This window comes from Pinus tabuliformis, chromosome 9 (assembly GCF_031772625.1).
Source record: "Pinus tabuliformis cultivar Carrire ecotype Pingquan chromosome 9, CPIR1, whole genome shotgun sequence".
Lineage (NCBI taxonomy): Eukaryota > Viridiplantae > Streptophyta > Pinopsida > Pinales > Pinaceae > Pinus > Pinus tabuliformis.
The window spans coordinates 1,523,464,309-1,523,470,155 of record NC_142307.1 but is presented as its reverse complement, the minus strand read 5'-3'; positions in this window follow the sequence as shown (position 1 = coordinate 1,523,470,155).

Genomic DNA, 5,847 nt, shown 5'->3' with positions numbered 1-5,847 from the left:
GATTTGGACTCAATATTCAAGGTTAATGAAACTATTTTGTTGATTCCTATCAGTTAAATGTGTAGTATGTTTTATCCTTTGTATATCAATTCATGTATGTCTTTCCTCCTCTGAAATTGTGTAATGAAGCTACTAATATCACTCTCATTCATGGTTATATATTTGTTGCTAAGTAGTAATAGTACCTATGTTAACTACATATTTACTTGTGTTATTTAGTAGCCTATAATACATATAATGTGCAAAGATTTACTTAATGTTATTTGGTGACAAATGTATTCATGAGGCATAGAGTTTGAGACCTTAATTCACGATCCACTCTTTCTGAATTTTCATCTCCTTGCTCTTTCATATTTTTGCTAGATATTGTTGCTTAGGATTTTTTGTTTTATTGAGCCCTCTGCATCAAGTTTCCTCTTTTCCTTCCTCTTGTTCATCTATACTAAAACAACAACGTTAAGTTGCCTATTGTTGTGTGTTAGTCACCAAAACCAAGACATTTCTCTTTGAGATTAACCATATTTACCCCTTGACTATTTATATCTATGTGTTTTCTTGAGTTTACCTTGATGAAGGACTATTGAACCAAGCCCTTGAATTATTTATTTTTAAACTATGTGACATATGGAGTGAAGCAGAAATCCCTACTGATAATGTTCAAAAACACTCCTCCCTTTAATATTCCCTAGGCACTGGACTCCTATAAACCTAGAGGTTGTCTCTAGGAGGCCTCTATATCTTCTGAAGCAATTGTGTGACAGGAGTTAGAAAAATATACAACAGAACCCAAGCTTGGGGTTTTGCACCAATCGTTTTTGGGGAATTTCCATGGATAAATTTGGACATGTGATGGCATTATATGATAGAGGGTGGAAAGGAGAATCCAACGCTTCAAGAATTGTCGAATTCTAAGTTTACCTTAGTGAGATATGAATTTTTGAAGTTAATTGTTGGGTTGACACCATAAGAGTCAAGGTTGGCTTAAGCTTAGTAAGCCTCCTTGATAGTTGGAAAAACCATAGATGACGTTTTAGAGGAGCCCTCTTATGTGTACAAATAAGAGGTGGGGAGGAGGAATTTGAGCATCCATTTGCGCAACACACACAAGAAGAAAAGAGCTCGATGGAGGAGAGGATTTTATGTTCTAGGGCCACAGCAAGGAGAGGTAGACCAACAAAGGAGGAGATGGTTATTTTAGGCCTTTTTCAAGGATCTGTATGTTGGAGAGAAGGCTGAGGCAAGGAGGAGTTGTTTCAAGGGCTCATTGAGGCAGAAAAGAGGCAAGGTATGTCTATTATGGATGGGATGTAGGTGGAAGGATTGTTCTGTGGTAGGGCACACACCTAGCCACTCCAAAACAAGCCAGCATGGAGGTATTAGGGGCTACAAAGTACCCAGAACAAAAACACACGTAAGGAGGAACCTTCGTTGCCTAGGACATAACAAAATGGAGGTTGTTTTAGTGGGTATTTGAGGGTTGTTGCAGCGTGCACATGCCCTAACTAGGGACATCAGTACAATATATTTGGAGCATAAAGTGTGTCGTGTGTTGGGTCAAATATTTGACTAGGTTTGGATCATTTTGTTGAGAAGCCTATGGGAGCCAAGTGTTGGAGTTGTCTTTGGCGAGAAGAGACTCCAACTAGGTGCAGATATTGTAGTGATTATATTGGGTGCCATTGGTTTGGTGGAGGGAGGCATGTTGGCTACCCAAAGTAGCCCTAGAAAAGCTATCTTGAAGTGACAAAGAAGAGTTGAAGGTTAGGTAAATATTGGATCCGAAAGTGCATCACTTCGATGGAGAAAAGTGATTTCTAGCCTAGAAAATTGGAGCTCAGGAATTGGTTAGCCTATATTGAAGATTGGATCAGCTCGTGTAAATGCAACAAAAGTGACTTGTAACATATTTATGTGGCATCCCTCCTGGAGTCTCGATGAGTTGTCCTTTGAAGGAATAAGGGCAGCTAATGAGCAGTAAAGGTGCAAAGGATTGGTAGGAAAAGATACGACATAGAATTTGCAGTGAAGATTGTCATTCTATATTATATACCATAGATTTTTGTATTACTCATAATTGGTTTAATATAACGAAGATTAGGTTGTACATTATTGTACAATATTTTGTTAGAAAGTGTGTACACTTTTGCATATACGATTTACTACTTTAGATTTTCCACTGTGCAAAATAGTTCTGGTTGAGATTCCTGGTTTGGTAGCATTCATGATTTTAAGTTTCTAACCTAGACCCAAGATCATGGAAATTCAACATTACATCAAAGCGAGTCTAAGCTACTTTTGAATTCAGTGAATCAGAGTTGTGCATAGAGAAGTACAACTTAAGAGGGAGTTGGTCACATTGTAGGTGACAATGTCGAAGTTGCAGGCTTGTCTCTGGTATGAGGATATGTTGGAGGGGTTTCCCAACTATAGTCCTTAGAAGGAAAGGATCAAGTTGGTCTTACAAGTCAAGAGGATCTAGGAGGTTTCCTAGGAAGCCACCAAGAAGCCAACCGACCCTAAGGAGCTAGAAATATATGAAGATTTGGATATGAGGGAGAGATTAATCATCCTAGATGGTGTGAAGGATGCCCTAATACCTCATTTTTTTTGGGAAGATCATCTCATGCGAGATGTGGAAGAATATACCAAATTTGTTTGAGAATAAGAACGAGAACCCAGTATTAGTATTGGAGGATAAGTTGAAGTCTACCAAGATGATAAAGGGTGAAAGAGTGACTTCGATTTGATGAGATTGTCTCAGGTCAGAGATGAGCTTGTTGTTGCCAGTGTGATTATTTCAGATGGAGATATGGTGAGAATTTCCTTGAAAGGGTTCACCGAGGAATAGAAGTCCTTCATCAAAGGAATCTTTTCCAGAGAAAATTTGCTAGATTGGAATAGATTGTGGGATGAATTCAATCAAGGAGAGTTGCAATATGAGGATCTTCATCCAAAGAAGAGGGCTTCTGATGATGACATGGCACTTACAACATGAATAAAGGGTAAAAATAAGAAGGACATGAGTAAAGTCAATTGTTTCAACTGTGGCGAGATGGGTCATTACTTGATGAAATGTATGATGAAGAAGAAGGGAGATGAAGAAAAGAGGAAATGGAAGCGGGTCAACGGTGTTGCCACTTTTTCTGAGATAGATGATCTCACTAGGAGATTGGAAGAGGAGGACTTTTCCATGATCTCTCATTTCTCATAGGGTACTATCGATGAGAATGGATGATATGTGGAGAGTGGTGCGTCGAAGCATATGACATGTTCATAGGAGGTTTTTGAGACTCTAGCTGAATGGGACTTGAAGCTGCACATGGGTTTGGGTGACAAGAGTTAGTTGGATATCTGAGGATCGAGTGTTGTGCCATTCAAGATGGAGACAGGACGTGTGATGTGGGTCCCAGATGTACTGCTTGTACCAGGACTCAAATATAACATGATTTCTGTCTCGATGATCGAGAAGAATGTGTTTGAGGTCTTGTTCTAGGATGGGAAGGAAATACTAAGACCCATAGGTTCTAAGTCTAATGGGATTGTACTTGGATTTAGAGAGCATTGTCTCTACAGGTTGATAGGCAAGCCTGTAGATCATGGAGATAAGAAGCAAGTGGAGCAGGTGCGGGTTTCAGAGAAGTAGGTGCAGTTGTAGCCTTCAGAGGGGCACATACAAGTTCCCAAGAAGAAGGTTCACCTTTCTGAGAAGAAGGTACACTTTCCTAAGAAGAAGGTCCATATTCCAGAGACTGAGAGGGAGTCGAGTTCTAGAGGGAGCTTGCAGATTCAAAGGGAGAATTTGTAGCCCAAGAAGAGAATGTGGTCAGTGGAGAGAAAGGGTGCTTCCATGTATACCAAGAAGGAATCATGGAGGGACTGGAAAACGATACAGCAAAAGAACATGAAGAACGATGCTTCGAGTGAGTATGACAACTACACGAGAGGCATAGTTCATGCTTCAGGGATTGATGCAGTTGTGAATGGAAGGAGTTGGTCGAGTGTTGCAAGTAGTGATGATGATCATGAGCTACTTCCTAGTCTTGGAAGTACCTTCCTAGCTAAGAGGGAGTGTTGATTTTTGTGTAGCTTTGGAAGTACTCCAAGCCCTAGGTTCGCGGTTTTGAGGGTAAAGCACCACAAGATTCACTTGTGGGCTTGGAACCTATTTTGGTCACCAACAACCCCCCTCTTTGTTTGATATTAGTAATAACATCAAGCAAAGGGGGACCCTTAACCAAAAATCCAAAAAATATTTTTGTTTGAAAAATCTTTTGTATTAACTCCCTAAGACCTATATCACGTCGCAAAGGAAAAAGAGGCGCTCTCCCAAAGCGCATAAATACACTGAAAGGGAGCGACGTGAGAACTCATCGCATCACGTGCATTAAAAGCGCTCAAAAAGGGAAAACCTAAAGAACCACCGACGGCCGATATGCGACGTCGAACGTCGCAATGTCGCATAAGTAGCATAAAGTGACAAAGCGAAAACCTTGCGATATGTGATTTGCGACCATGCAAAGCTGCGACCTGCGATCTATGGTTTGCGACGAATGAAACCATAAATTGCTGAGATACCACTTATTTACATCGCAATCTTCGATGCTGCGATGCAAATCGCAAAAGCCATTCGTCGCAGGCATTCCTCGGCATGATCTGTGAGCCCAAAATTAGGCGTGCACCTTACGGGAAATTAATGATTGTACGCCTGTGTATCCAAAGATGATTATGTTGCATTTTTCGAAGAGTCAAGTCATAATGGGTGACATGATTATGCATTCATTAGAACTTAATTGCTTTCATGTCAATCTTTTCTTCTGTCTCTTTTCATTTACGTGAACTATAAGTCAGCAACTGATATAAATCTATATGCAGGAAACATCTAAGGAAAAGCGCCAGAGCTAGAAGAAAAGAGAGGAGATGACTTCGCAGATGGATACCACATACAGCAGGGCCGCAGATTCCAGAGTATCACTCAACAAATGCTGATGGAGATAGGCTATCCAGGACTCAGAGTCAAAGGCGCACAAAAGCAAAGCATTTATGAAAGATCCTGAGTCCCAAATTGGGTAAAGCAAAAAGAAAAACGCTTAAGAGGAAAGACGTCTCAGAAAAGCCTGGAACAAAGAATGGAAACAAGTTTCAATTGAGAAAATCATTCAGGCAACAAAATCCCCAGCTCATTGAGTCATTCGCACGGCCGGAAACCGAAATAGCAACAGCACAATCAATTTGAAAGAAATCTGAGTTGTACTAAGTATACATGCCGTGAAGACACTCCTCCAGAAGAACACTTTCAAAAATATCTTCTAGTTTGTCAGAAAGAGGTGCCAGCTCTTGTTATTTCTAATTTTCAAGCTTGAACAAAAGGAAAGGACAAGCAGCCGACTCTTTCACGGCAAACAACGCATCGCTTACAGCACTAAGGAGCAGATACATAAATGGTTAGAAATTAGATTCAGTTTTTAGAAATAAATTTGTTTTAGTAAATGGGCGGTCATTTGAAGCCATTCCCTAAATTTGTGTAATTAAAATTAGCCAGTTAGAAGTATTTAACCCTTCTCGTTGCATTGGAGAAGGGTCTGGAAATTTATCAAAAAACTTGTCCTCAGAACATGCACTTTTGCACCCTCGGAGGGGGTTTTTGATGAATGGACGGATCGAGATTTATTTATGTTTGCATTTTAATACCTGCTACTGATGTTGCACTTCTGTACTCTTGGTAGGAATTAGAAGTAAGTAGAAATAGATCGTTATTGCTTAAGGTCTGTGAGTATAAAATCAGTCATAAATGGTACTTTTATCTCTTGACGAATTTCCGCTCACATTCTTAGAGTAATATACAACTGA